The sequence below is a fragment of the Lonchura striata genome, chromosome 2 (genome assembly GCF_050655825.1).
Source record: "Lonchura striata isolate lonStrDom1 chromosome 2, ASM5065582v1, whole genome shotgun sequence".
Taxonomy (NCBI): domain Eukaryota; kingdom Metazoa; phylum Chordata; class Aves; order Passeriformes; family Estrildidae; genus Lonchura; species Lonchura striata.
In genome coordinates, this window is record NC_140704.1 from 120,318,188 (window position 1) to 120,331,666 (window position 13,479).

At 39.3% G+C, this 13,479-nt stretch overlaps 1 protein-coding gene across 10 annotated transcripts in view; it reads left to right on the plus strand.

Annotated features, from left to right (window-relative positions):
• CHD7 (chromodomain helicase DNA binding protein 7) overlaps positions 1 to 13,479 on the plus strand; it is a 145,129-nt gene that overhangs the window by 55,624 nt on the left and 76,026 nt on the right. The window contains exon 1 of one of the 10 annotated variants that reach the window (XM_021555655.4): positions 1 to 13,479. This exon is cut by the window's right edge and continues 15,760 nt beyond it. The exons of the other annotated variants lie outside the window; for them this stretch is intronic. The gene's annotated coding sequence lies outside the window, so the exon portion shown is untranslated. 10 annotated transcript variants of the gene reach the window in all.

Genomic DNA, 13,479 nt, shown 5'->3' on the forward strand with positions numbered 1-13,479 from the left:
TACTTCCAATTACTAGGAAATGTTTTAAGTGACTGTTAATGCCTTTCAGGATACACAAAAACTATGGTTTCAAAACTGTTGCCCCTGTTCAACTCCCTTGTTTATTATTGGTTATGTGGCTTTTTTGGTGTACATAGGCTGAAGGTAAAATTAGGTTCAGATATCTTTCTAATGTTCTTACAGTAATTTTTGTAGGATAACTTTATGGCTAGACCAAAATGTGATACAACAACAGGACAAGCAGAATACATACTATTTTTTTCATGCTGGTTCCTTTGGGGAGAAGATGGAAAGCATGTGTGAGAATTGTCATTTAATTATTCAATTTTTGTATTTGCAACTTGGAGGAAGAAGTGTGTGTAATAATGTGTTTGTTTTGGCCAAACCAAGGTATTTTTTTTAAATCCTTAGGGACTGTTCTGTGGTTTTAAATTAAAGCTTAAATTGTTACAGGTGAAAAAATTTCTGGTGTGAACTTCTTTAGCACTAAGTAATGAAATGGAGAAGTGATGGAGAAGTTTATACAAGGAGAAGACAACAGTGTGAATCAGTCTGAAATTAAATCTTCTGAGGCTCAAGTGAAATGTTAAGTAGAATGCAAGTTTTATTTTACTGAGGTTTTGATCTGCCAGGTTTTGATGGCCATGTACTGCTTCTATGTCATTTTTCAATTAGAAGCTAATAATGGTAAAACATCTTGATCCTCTGTAGCTTAGCAGGTTTGGCTACATGCTAGTATGTTAAGCTTCAGCTGAAAAAGTGCTTTTTGGAGTCTTCACATTTGCTGTTGTTTGCCTTTGACTCGGTCAATCAGAATTCAAGAGGTTTTGATACCAGATGAATTAGTGGTCAAGATATCAAAGATTTCCTAATTTTATGGTTTTTTTCCGATCAGTCAATAATTAATGCCAAGTAGCTCTGCCCATAAATACTTGGAGACAATTGTAGGAATGCAGACGTAACGACACGATGCTACAATACTCTTAATAAATCATAAAAACAGCTGTCCTGGGCAGTGTCCCGGGCCTGTGCGCAAAGCAGCTGCTCAGCCGTCCCCTCCGCTGCTGCCTGCCGGCTGCTCCTGTTCGCTGCTCTGCACAGCGTGAGCCGGCTCTGGGAATCAGATGTATGCTCTGCGGAGAGGCAGCTGACAAGGAGTGCTAGATGGAACAGCTCAGCAGCTGGGACAGGCTTCCACATTCCCCGTGGAAGAGAGGAGGAGGGGGCGACTAAGCTGGGCAAGGGGAAGAGTGCACTGTCTTTCTCTTGAGGGAGGAGGAGGAGGCTCACTTGAAGAGTCAAAGTATATCTTCAAGACCATCTTTCTCTTCCCTGCCTACCTCAAAGTTGGTTTGAAATTTTAGATGCCTGTTTCAGGCCTTCCTCTCTCTGCATTTCCACACACTTTGTTTGGAGAACTTAAATTACAGTTCTTGCATACATATGGAGCTGTGTGTTCCTGTCTGAGACAGCACCTCTTGCCAATCCCTCCTGTTACCAACTGTGTGGGTAAGCAGGATGAAAAGAAAAGAGCTCAAGACTAGAGGGAAAAAATGAAAAGAATGAGTGAGTATTTGGGAAGGGGGTAATGACAGCACAGAGAAATCAGTACAGGGATACATCAGAGAGGGTAGGAATGAGAAAAAGAAGTATAAGACATGTTTTTTACTCTTAAGATGAGAGCTGAAGCATCTAGTAGAAAAAACTTGAAAGAAGATTGTAGAAATACCATAAGACTTTAAAGACAGCAAAGGAACAAAAACCGGTGTCACTAGAATCTTTCAAGACCTGTGATGGTGGGAATGTGGGAGGAAATACTTGAGGTGGACTGTACCCTAAAGCAGTGGTGTTCTTCACCGGCATTAATTCCTCATTTTCCTATGACCATCCAGTAAGCCTATTTTTGGCATTAAAAGGTGGTTTGGGAGAAGAAAGTTTGCTTGAAAAATGTACAAGCTTGTTAAATGTTCTTGGGGCATTTTTCCACTTTAATCAGTGAAAAGGTTAAACACAGACAGCTCAACCCTTAAATAAGCTAAGCAACCTATTACAGAGAGCTGAACTGCAGATGAATAGCTTGAAGAAAGGTAAGTGCTGAAACTAAATAATTAGAGGAAAACCACATGATAACTCCAGTTATTTGATTAAAATCAGTAATTCAGACAGTTGTAGCAAGCCAAGTAACTTCTCTTTAGCTTATTTCTGTTAGGTTTTTATCTGGTAAAACTTAGTGTTCAAGTACCTTCCCATTAAGTAATTATTTTGAGCATTGACTGTGGTAATGAAACTTAGCAGGCAGGCGTTTCCCCCTTGAAAACTGTTTGGATGAAATGAGTATTGTTCAAATCAACGAAAACTTAACCCCTCCCCACCCCCTGGGGAAAAAATGCAGATGTGCAAAACCCCTGCTCTTAAGCCTGAATACAGAGTTGGTAGCTCTCCTGTGTCTTGATTTTCCTTTCATGTCAGTAGGCAGAAAAGTGTTCACCGAAGTGCAGTTATTTAAATGATTGGTTTGTTTTTATTTGTATAAAATGAATCAACAAAATTAATATAGTCAGTGAAAATGGAAATTGCTATGTACTTTAAAATCAACAGAAATCATCTTAGTAATTATTTTTCAGTGATTTGGAGCTAGCCTTATCATGGGAAGGCTGTAATACTTGTGGTTAACCAAATTACTGTTTTGTTGTTAGATATGTTGGAAGGAAAGTGAGGTTCTTTTGCTTTTAAGTTGAAATAAATTGCTGTGTTGATTCCAAGGCTTTTAATTTCTTTTTTTTTTTGTATGGAAAACTGCAAATTATTTTGGCTGTGAGATGAAGCTGGTGATTGACAATTAATCTGGTTTTGATTTAATAGCTGAAAACTAGACATGGTTATTAGGACTGTGTTAGCAGTGAGTTGCTGGCTTCAGTGGAGTTTGATAGATCCATAAGAATCACTGCAGTGTTGGGATGTTCAGTATGTGTGCTTGGTTTGTCAGGCACTCCTTTGAAATGCTTTTCACCAAAGGTTTTTGGAAGAGCCTGGTGTCCATGGGGTGAGAAGGCTGGTTCTGCTGTGGCAGAGCAATCCACCAAGGGGCAAATCAGGGATCAGAAGTAGCTTGCCTGTTTTCACACTGGAGGCAGCTGTGTTTGGTTTGTGAGCTTGTGTTCTCCAATATGCTCATGAATGATCTGGAGAAGAGTGAAAAGTCAGATGGCAAAATTTGCTGCTGCTGTTGATACAACCAAAGCAGAGTACCAAATGCAGATGTGATGAAGAATCTATTAAGAATGAAATAAAATAATCAGAAATATAATAGGAGAGTCAACTGCGTGGCCATTAAGTTGTGTGAGTCAAGACATGGCCAGGGGAGGTTTAGATTAGATATTAGGAAAATTTTCATCACAGGAAGGATTATCAAGCATTGAAACAAGCAAGGTATAAAGTTGCCATCTGCGAAGGTATTTAAAAGATGTATAGATGTGGTGCCTAGAGACATGTGGTCATGCTTTATTGGTGGACCTGACAGTGGTAGGTTTACAGTCAGACTTGATGATGTTAAAGGTAATTTCCAACCTAAACGATTTTATGTTTTTTTTGGTGCTTGAGCAGTGAAATGGCAGGCAAAAACATCTTCTTAGGAGCAGGTCTTGGTATTAGATGGCAGTCTGAAAATGAGCTATAACAGTTAAGGAAATAAATCAGTAGGAATTGTAATGAAAGTAGTTGAGAACAAAAGATTGTTACCTGTATGTATGGTATGCTGGTGAGGCAAGTGCTGTGAAATTGTGTCCCTTCCTCAGGCCTCAGAAAATACAGCAGTACTTGAAAAAGCATGGCGGGAGGGGGCTGGTGGGTGTTCTAGTAGGGGAAGGAAGGAGAGAGATGGTGAAAGCCTCTAAATTGTTAGTGATACAGGTACACTAAGAGGATGAATGTTAAGTAAGGGTTGTTTGTCACCTGTTTTTGTCTCCTTGAATTCTTTTTAGGTATTCAGCAAGGTGTCAAGTGGTGAGTTCAGAACTGCACATTAAGATGCTGATCTCTGAGATGTTTCACAGAAAACTGCACCATCGTTTGATAAACATAAAGGCACCACATTTGGCTCAGCAGATCTGTGCCACACTTAAGTGACTGAGAATTTGTTACTGGGTTGCATCTCCTGTATGCATGTCTGGTTCTTGTCCTCTTCCACACACTTTATCAGAGGTGATATCAGGTTAGACAGGCCTTTGGAGGCCTAATGCTATGCAGTTGTTCTTACATATCGTTATTTTCAGAGAAGTTTATTGGTGATAGAGGAAGTGTAGGAGTTTTCTTTGCCAAGAATAGGCTGTCCTGGGTGTGTTGTTACACACAACTTATTTACCCACAGCTACTGTGTGGGCTGAAGTTTCGAGTCATGTTCATTAATCATGTTCCACAAATGCAATCTGCATTATTTATAGTCAAACACAAGAGTATTTAAATGACAAACAGGTATGATATAGTCTCCATGCCCGACTAAATGGGAGAACTCAACAATGTGCAGTGTTAAAGGATTCTGGGTTGCATTTCTGGTGGAGAAGGAACTAATTTTGTGTGTGCTGCCAGTTCACTGCCAGGTTTATTCTGCTGGCCTTATTATCTGTGGGCATGTGACTTTGCTTTAAATCATAACTCATAGCTGTGTTTGGTATGAACACATTCTTTTGAAATTTCCTGCCCTCCCTTGCAGGGGAGGAGGCAGGGAAAGTCCTGCTGAGTCACCAGCTGGGTCATCCCTTTCACAGGCCCTTCCTGCAATGTCAAACTCTGTGTTGCTGCCTCGGTTTACTTTATACTTGGATATACCTGAATGGAAAGGGATGTTAATGAAAACTATAATCAGCTGTATTGGTTTGATGCAATATTCTAACCTGGGAGAAAGTAGAGGTTAAATCAGTTTCTGCTGGCACACTAAAATGAAGTTGATTCTCTCCTGGGTGTTTGTTTTAATGCCTAAGAGTAGTAAGAAGAGATTGACTCCTTACTGTCTTCACATGCATTATCTTTCAGTGTTTCCTGTAAGTTTACATAGTAGCAAATGATGCCACTTTGAATAGTTAGGATTATTCCTATAAATAATATTCAGAAGCAATTTCCCACATCTCCAGAGAGAGCTGCTGGCTTTTTAATCCCTCAAGTGCTTAACTTTTGGACTGTTTTCCTATCAGTAAGTATAACAAATGGAATTTATTTTAAAAAACCCTTAGAAACACTGGATACTTTATGTTTTGATGCAGAGGCTATTTCATATGACTGCTGGCTGGTTTTTTGGGGTACTGTGTATGTTGTGCGTTCAGCAAAGTCTCGTGGCTGCCTGCCCCTAGAAATTCTGGTTTCCTTTTTCAAGTATTCACAGACCAGCAAAACAGTTTATGTTGGCAAGATTTTTGAAGTTATCAGACTAAATGGAATTAAGAACCCAATTACACTGAACTTTAATTAGTTACAACTGTATATTAATTTTTTGCTAGATAAGCATGAGAGAATATGTGTATTTATGTAATATATATGGAAAAAATATAGGCAAAATAAGAGGTTGTGGATAGTAATGGGAGAGACGCAGGGAAGAAAATCCATAGTATTCATATTAATGTAAAGGTTCATAGCAGTATTTTTTTCTTAAAAGCTTACAGGCTTCTGCTGTATTTTGTTTGGGGTCTGAATAATTATTGTATTTGAGCAATGTAAACAATGTAATTAATTAAAATTTTCCAACTAAAAGAAAAACGGACTGTAAAATCTACCTTTGGTCAGAAGTGTTGAAGTTATTTCACCCCTGTGGAGTAGAATTTTCTGTTACACTGATAACTTGATCCATCTGTGAGTGAGTTTCCATGCAGATCTCTCAAAAGATATAATATTATGAAGTACTGTGTCCAACAAAAGTTCATAATCTAAAACTCCTCAGCTGCATTCCAGTACAACAGTTAATATTAACATATCCAAAGGCTTATTTCTTCCTCACCCTTGAAAAGGCTATGAGTGCTTTTGTAAATAAAATGCTTGCAGTGATTTTTCAGTGAATAGGCCTTTGGGCCAAAGATTTGTCATTTTGAGGTGGTTTTGCTATGAACTTTTTGGTCTTTTTTGCTGTTGAAGAGGCACAAACTACTTCAAGAATACTTCTTCCCTCAGGTGCCATGATTTGACTGTGATGAAAATAATTTGTGCCATTAAATTATCTGCTCTGAAGTTTTGGGTAAAGCCAGTTTGTAGCATTAACATAAAAACACAAGTCCACATCAGCATAGTGAGTTGTAGGTCTAAGAGTAACCCAACTTGTTCTTCAGCATGGGTATTTTTAAAGTTTCTGTGAAATGTTGGTGACCTGAATGTATTGTTTCCTGAAGTCATTAGCATTTTCTGAAGAATCACCCAACCAGAAAGGTTTTTAAATTTATGCTGCTTGTTTAGTACTTAATCAGTATTGTGTTCTTATCTGCTGCTGATGGTCACTTCCAGTGGGACTTGACAGCTATCTCACTTTCCCATGGTTGAAGATGTTGTCCCACTTTATATTTATTTGAACAAATTTAAATGTGTTGTTTCAGAGAAGTTTTTTTTCATGATTGAAAGCAGCTAGTCTAATAAAAACACTCATATCTTTGTCATTAGTGACCTACAGACACAAGTATGGAAAATCAGGGAAATGAAAGGAAAATGCTTGTTTTTTTAAAATTATTTTTCATTTCATTAAATATAGTGTCATTCTTTAAAAGGAACAAGTTGCAGATAAAGAAATAATTTCCTACTTTTTTGCTCTGAATCCTTCTCCTGGAATTCTGTCCTGCTCTTTCTCATGGAATTTGAGGTATCCATTTATTTTAAGCTATCCTGTCCTTGCTCGTATCTTGAATGCAAGTGTCACTAACTTGCATAAATGTTCTGTGTTCTTTTTTTCCTCTGTGGAGTAAATTGACACTGTGGAGTGTCAATTCCCACTATGATGAGACACCATCACTTTGAAATGTAATTTGTAACTTTCGTCTGTAGAAGTTGTTTTCTCTCTCTGTTCAATAAGCTAGTGCTTTTCACTTTTGAATTCTCAGATTTCAGTTCTTTTAACTGTATGATGATACATGTATTTTACTGGTGATAATGTCGTCTGTATTTGGGGGACATAAACAAAACAAGACATTTGTTTGGTTTTTTTTTTTAGAGATGCTGTCTGTTAATATTTATAGATTTCTCAAGAGTTGTAAATAGTGGTAGCTAAAGAGTAAGGTCTGACACCCTTGAGTGGTTAAAGCATGTTTGTACATCTATTATTTTTAAATATTCTCAAGTCTGGCAGTGTAGTTTAAAGATGGTGAAACTACTTGGGAGCTGTTAGGAGCAGAGTAGGAAGTGTGGGTAGGAAGCAATGATGAGGGAAGGAGCAGGGAAAGGCTGAGTTGATCTGACAGAGCAGTGCTGAACAGTAGGTGCAGAGAGGAAATGGCCAACATCTATATTAAAATGGGAACAGAGAAGTTTAGGGCGTCACTCCACCTCTCTCTGCTTGAGTCACCTGCCTCTTGAGCCCTTGCCAGAGGCAGCCGTTTGCTGCAGTGGTGCCTGTTACTGCTCTTCACACTGCTTCAGGGTGTGCCTCTGTGTCCCCCTGCTGTGGGCAAGTAGCCCACTGACAGGTCCAGCAAAGCTGTATGAACTCAGTGACTCCCAGTATCTAATCTGCTTTAGGAAAAAAACCCACAAAACGCGCAGATGAAGGTGGCTGTGGTGTGGGATACAGAAACTTTGCTGCTCTCTTTCATCAACCTGCCTGATCATTTGATAAACAGCTTATCTGGCCAGGTCATGTTCTTGGCAGTTCTCCATTGTGTGACCACAAAATCACCCAAGTTGGTGTTGTAGGAGTGGGAATGCTTGCTGAGGCTGAAAGGGGACTGTCTTCCTCTGGCAGTGAGCTTTCAGGCCTTTTAATGCCTTTATACAGCTTGTGTTTTTGTAATAAATAGCACCTACCCTCAGTAACCAGCCCTTGAGTCCTCCCTCAAATGTTGCTAAATTAAAACTTCCTTTAGAAGTCTTAGAAGACTTTTTCTTTATCGAATTAGTGACAAACATGCCACATAGCAGTGTCTCCCAACTTATTTCTTACTCCACACAAATATTAATGACTGATTCGATTTCAGGAGTGTTTTCTTTTTTAGAAAGGCGGGGCTGTTTTCCAACTAAAGTATTTGCAACTGTTTTGTTATTGAAGAGGTGAAAGAATATCCCCTTTCTACCAAAGAGCTTGGCACAATTTCATTTTGTGTGTCATATTGAGGATGCTTCCAGTGTGTTAGTGAATTGTCTTCTTTGAGTAATGAATGGGATGTTTTTTCTTTTTTTTTCCCTCAGCATAGAGAATTGTTTAAAAGCATAGCAAATTAGAAATAAAACTCATATTAATTTTTTAGTCGTCTTTGAGGAAACAAAACTGAGAGACAGGATGACTAAGTGATCTAAGTGGATGTTTGCTCTTTCCAGAGTTTACAAATCATTCTTTTTTATTTTACTGTACTTTATACATTACCTACTTAGAATTTTCTCTGTTCCTGGCAAGATTAGTGTAGCCAACAATAGTGTTGCCTCTGTTTATGAAGAGGAACATAGAGATGATGGCCTTCAATTTTGTTGTTTATTCAAAAACAAAATTCATAAAACGCTCAATTTAAATTCCTACTCAGGTGTCTGTTATTCTAAAATGTGCCACCTCTTTGCTCTTTGTCACTCCTTCCAGTATTTACTTGCTTTAGAGTGCAGCTCAAGAAGACCGAGACAACCAGTCTTAACAGTTAAAAGCAGAAAATCCCACTTCTTGTGTAGGAATTTGGTAGTTGTGGAGGTCAATGTGAGAGTCATGCAGTTATACAAGATGTGGAAGAAAAAAAGTGGATCTCTCCGATTTTTCATGTTGGACTAGGAGGAATCTTTGTTCCTTTGCTTTTGTTATTCTTCAGTATTGAGGATTGGGATGCAGCTCTTTCCTGTACTCCTCCTCAGTGATTTTACTGTATTAGCCAAGCTTAGAAGACAGCAGCTCTTGTGTTAGGCTGAGTAAGCACAAATATTAAGAACTTCTGGGAATGAGTTCATATTGCATGAGCTGCTGCTGTAGAGATTAAATGTTAAGAAATCACAGGCTGATAGAATGACTTGCATTGGAAGTGACCTTAAAGAGGATCTAGTTCCAACCACCTCACCACAAGCAGGGATGCTGTAGTGGGTTGACCCTGGGTGGTTACCACCCACTGGATCAGGTTCCTCAGGTCCCCATCCAACCTGGCCTTGAATGTTTCTGTGGGCATTCACAAGTTCTCTGTGCAAAAAAGTTCTCTGTCCTGTTCTTGAGGAAGGAACTTCGTTTTAACAGCTAATCTAAATCCTCTCTTTTAGTTAAAACGATTCCTCTTTGCCCTGTCCCTATCTGCTTGTCTAAAAAGTTGCTCTTCTGCTTTTTTTATAAGCCCCCTTTAAGTACCAAAAGTCCACAATTTTAACTTTCTAAAGTCATGATTTCTAAATCTTGGCAGGTTTCTATGGCATAGTATTAACCTTTTAATTTTGGAAAATTGCAAGTATTTGTCTTCATGAATGCAACACTTATTCTTCAGTATACAAATCCAAATGTACCACTGATTCATTGCTATAACACTGTAGAAGTGCCAAACTTTTATTTAGGCTTCAACTTCATTTTTTAAATATTTATATTAAAATATAAATTTGATTGTATTTTCTTAAATGTAATCTCTTGTTATCTTAGTCATAGAGGAAATTTTCATGTTATACATGAGATCCCAAAAAAATGTATACCCACTTAGAGCAGACTTTTCTTACAACAGACTGAATAATTTAACTGGTTGAATCAGAAAAAAATAGTCCATGTTAATTGTGCTCGTTAAATTGTATTTTGTTATGTCTCTGTAACTCCCATAAACAAAATAACATGACCAGAGTGACTGAGAAGTTAATAGTTCCACAGATTTTTGGATGTAATTTTCCTGGAAGAGAAAAGAGGACTCACAACAAGCTTCATAACAAACTTTCTAATGTCTAGGAGTCAGTATAACCTCTTGTTTTTTCCACTCTGCTTTTACATCTCCTTTCTCTCCAGATGGCCCTCCATCCACTTGCATTCTGGTACTTCATATCTTTTTTGGCCCTGCAAGACGCTGATAAGTGTGATAATACTGTAATTTTCCTTACATGTGAGCACTGGATGATATGAAGTCCTTAATTTTATTTTTGGAAGAAATCTTTCTGTACCAGCCATTTGTTGCTAAATATAGTGGGAGGCTTATAATACACAGTGCGTGTTTGAATTTAAAGCAACACCATACCTTAAAAAATTGAACTCAAAGTTTACTTGTACAACTGTGTAATACAGAGTCATCAAAACCAGTCTAAAACTTTGGGCATTGCAGTTGTTATTTGTATCTGTTTGTTAATGGGATCTTGCTGATGTCTACTGGGGCAAGCTGTCAGAGATGGGCATTGGGACACATGCCTGCAATACTGGAAGTCTGCTTGGTTGTCTTTCTCTCTGCAGGCCTCCTTTGAAATACTTCAGGAAAATTTGTTGAAAACCAAATAATGCTGTAGCTAGGGTATTAGACTACTAATTGGGGATTGGGGGAATTTCAAAACCAACATCAGGTTGGTTGTTTGGTGTCAGTATTGTCAGTGATCCTGTTGGATGTGCTTAAGGTGCTCTGCAGCAGTGGTGAGTTTCTGCAGTTCCCTCCTGCTCTGTACAGCAACACCCAAAAATGTAACTCAAAAACTGTTGTGGCAGCCAGGGGTAAGTTAAAAGTGTTGCTTTAGACACAGCTCTGCGCCTGTGATATAACATTACAATATAACCCCAAGCCTAGACCTGGTATTGCTGTAGGCATATCTGATTTAAGATCTGCCTATAGGGATTTTTGTATTTTACTATAGGCTGTGTAAAGAATGTCTGGAGTAAGAATACTAAAGATATTTGCACTAAAGATAAGATGTTTCATAGAAGAATGTTAATCAAACTGGTTGGAGATTCTAAATTAAGAGTTACCTCGGTGTTGCTAAATGAAGTAGGTATTTGTCCACAGAAAAGGAAGTGTGGGATTTTTGGTGAGGTTTTTTTATTATTATTTTTGTTTTGATTTTGTGTGCAGGTTTTGGGGAGTTTTGTTTGTTTCAAGTTTTTTTGTTTGGTTTTTTTTTTTTTGCATTTTGTTTTCCATGTTCCCCTCCTCCCTTCCAGTTCTAATGACACATTCTGACTTAATTATCAGTTTAGTTCAGTTACTAGAGGAGCTGGGGAAAGGCCTACCTTTGACATGCCATAGCTAGCACATTCAAAGGCTGTTTTCATTTGTTGCTGTAACTATAGAGTTTGAGAAGTATCTTGGTCTCTTTGACATAAGTGGATCTTAGCAGCAAATACAACATCATTGGATTTTTAGCAAGTCTGTGATTTCAAGCCCAGTTTGTCATATAGAACTTAGTAAAATAGTGCAGTGAAAAGGCCACATGTAGAACTGCTGTCTTCCCACCCCTAAAGAAAAACAGAGTTGATCACTGCTGATTACTTCTGGTTCTGTATCATGTGTGTATCTGTTAATATTTGTTTAAGTTGGTATTTCCAAACCATGGTGTGTATACCTCTGAAGTCCCTTGCAGACTACTTTTATGTGGCCTGAGAAAGTTGATTAAGGAGAGCAGGCTTGTATGATAAGCAGCAATTTGCATATGGGAAATTTATTAGGAGAATTACGTGTATACTACTAGAAGCTTGCAAATCTTGACAACAGGAAAAAAAAAAGGGAGAAGAGGGAAATTTGAAAGAACAGAATTCTATGGTGTAATATAAGTCTCACTTCTGATGGGATCTACTCAGACTGGTGTCTGAAATGACAGTGGCTGCACCTCAGTGTAAAGCAAACTGCAGAGACCGCCTGTCCCAGAGCTGTGACCAGTACTGCTCAATGCATCAGTGACTTTGACAGGGAGATCATGTGCACCCTCACCAAGTTTGTAGATGACAAACTGGTTGGGTGTGGAGGTTGACTTACCTGAGGCCCGGGATGCCATCCAGAGAGAGCTGGACAAGCCAGAGGAGTGGGTCTGTGTGAACCTGTGAACCTCATGAGGTTCAGCAAGTCCAAGTGCAATCTGTTACACTTCCATCAGGGTACCAGTTACAGACTGGGGGTTAAAGGGATTGAGAGCAGCCCTGCTGAGAAGCACTTGAAGGTGCTGGTGGATGAAAGACTGCACGTGACCTGCCAAAATGTGCTGGTACCACAGAAAGCCAATTGTATCCTGGGCTGCACCAAAAGCAGTGAGGCCAGCAGGTCAAGGGAGGTGATTCTGTCATTCTGCTCTGCTCTTGTGAGACCCCACCTGGAGTGCAGCATCCAGCTCCAGGGTCCTGCATAGATCTCTTGGGGTGACTTCAGAGAAGAACACAAAGATCATCAGAGGTCTGGAATTTCTCTCCTGTGAGGAAAAGCTGACAGAGTAGGGGTTGTTCAGCCCAGACAAGAGAAGGCTCTGTAGAGATGTTATTGCAGTCCTTCAATACGTAAGGAGGGGCTTATAAGAAAGATGGGTACAGACCTTTTAGCAGGTCTTGTTGTGATAGGACAAGGAGTAATTTTAAACTGAAAGATGACTGGTCTAGATTAGATATAAGAAGGACTTTTTTTTTTTTTTTATGGTAAGGTGATGGAGCAATGTAACAGGTTCCCCAGAGTGGTGGTAGATGCCCTATCCCTGGAAATGTTCAATGTCAGGTTGAATAGGCAACCTGATAGAATTGAAGGTGTCCCTGCTTACTGCAGGGGGATTGGACTAGGTTGCCTTTAAAGTCTTTTCTGACCCAAGCCATTCTATTATCTCACCAGGAGGTCATTCTCTGTTGGCTCCTGATTGTGTATCCACACCTCACCGGAAAGTTATGGATTGTGTAGTGCCACCTTTTTTGGAAAGGCCACAAAAGGACCAGTGTTACATTTGTTATGCATTACATTTACCTTTTGCTTTGAAGGGATCTGGACATAGCTGAGCCTTTTCTGGGGGGTTGTAAGATTTGTAGTGGGAAGTGTCAGCATGAAACTGAAGTTATCAGAGCTTGACAGGTCAGTATTAGTAAGCCACCTAGAGAAAGATGGCTTTAGCCTGTGATATGTGCCCTCCATATCTGTTAACTTCTTCCATCAGATAACCTTTGTAGTGAGAATTTGTTGGTGGGTCACACAAACACTATCACTGTTTCCATTTCAAAGGGTAGAACTATGCAGATGCTAACACGCCTGGGGTTATGGAGGTGACCACAAACCTCCTCCATCTTCCACCTCCACCATCCTGGGCAAGCTCCTCCACATCTGCCTGGAGCTCTCCTCTGAGGGGTGGCTGCCTCAGAAGCCCTACCTTGAGTTAGTACTGCTTGTTTGTCAGCTCCTGCAGACTTTCTTGAATGTCAGC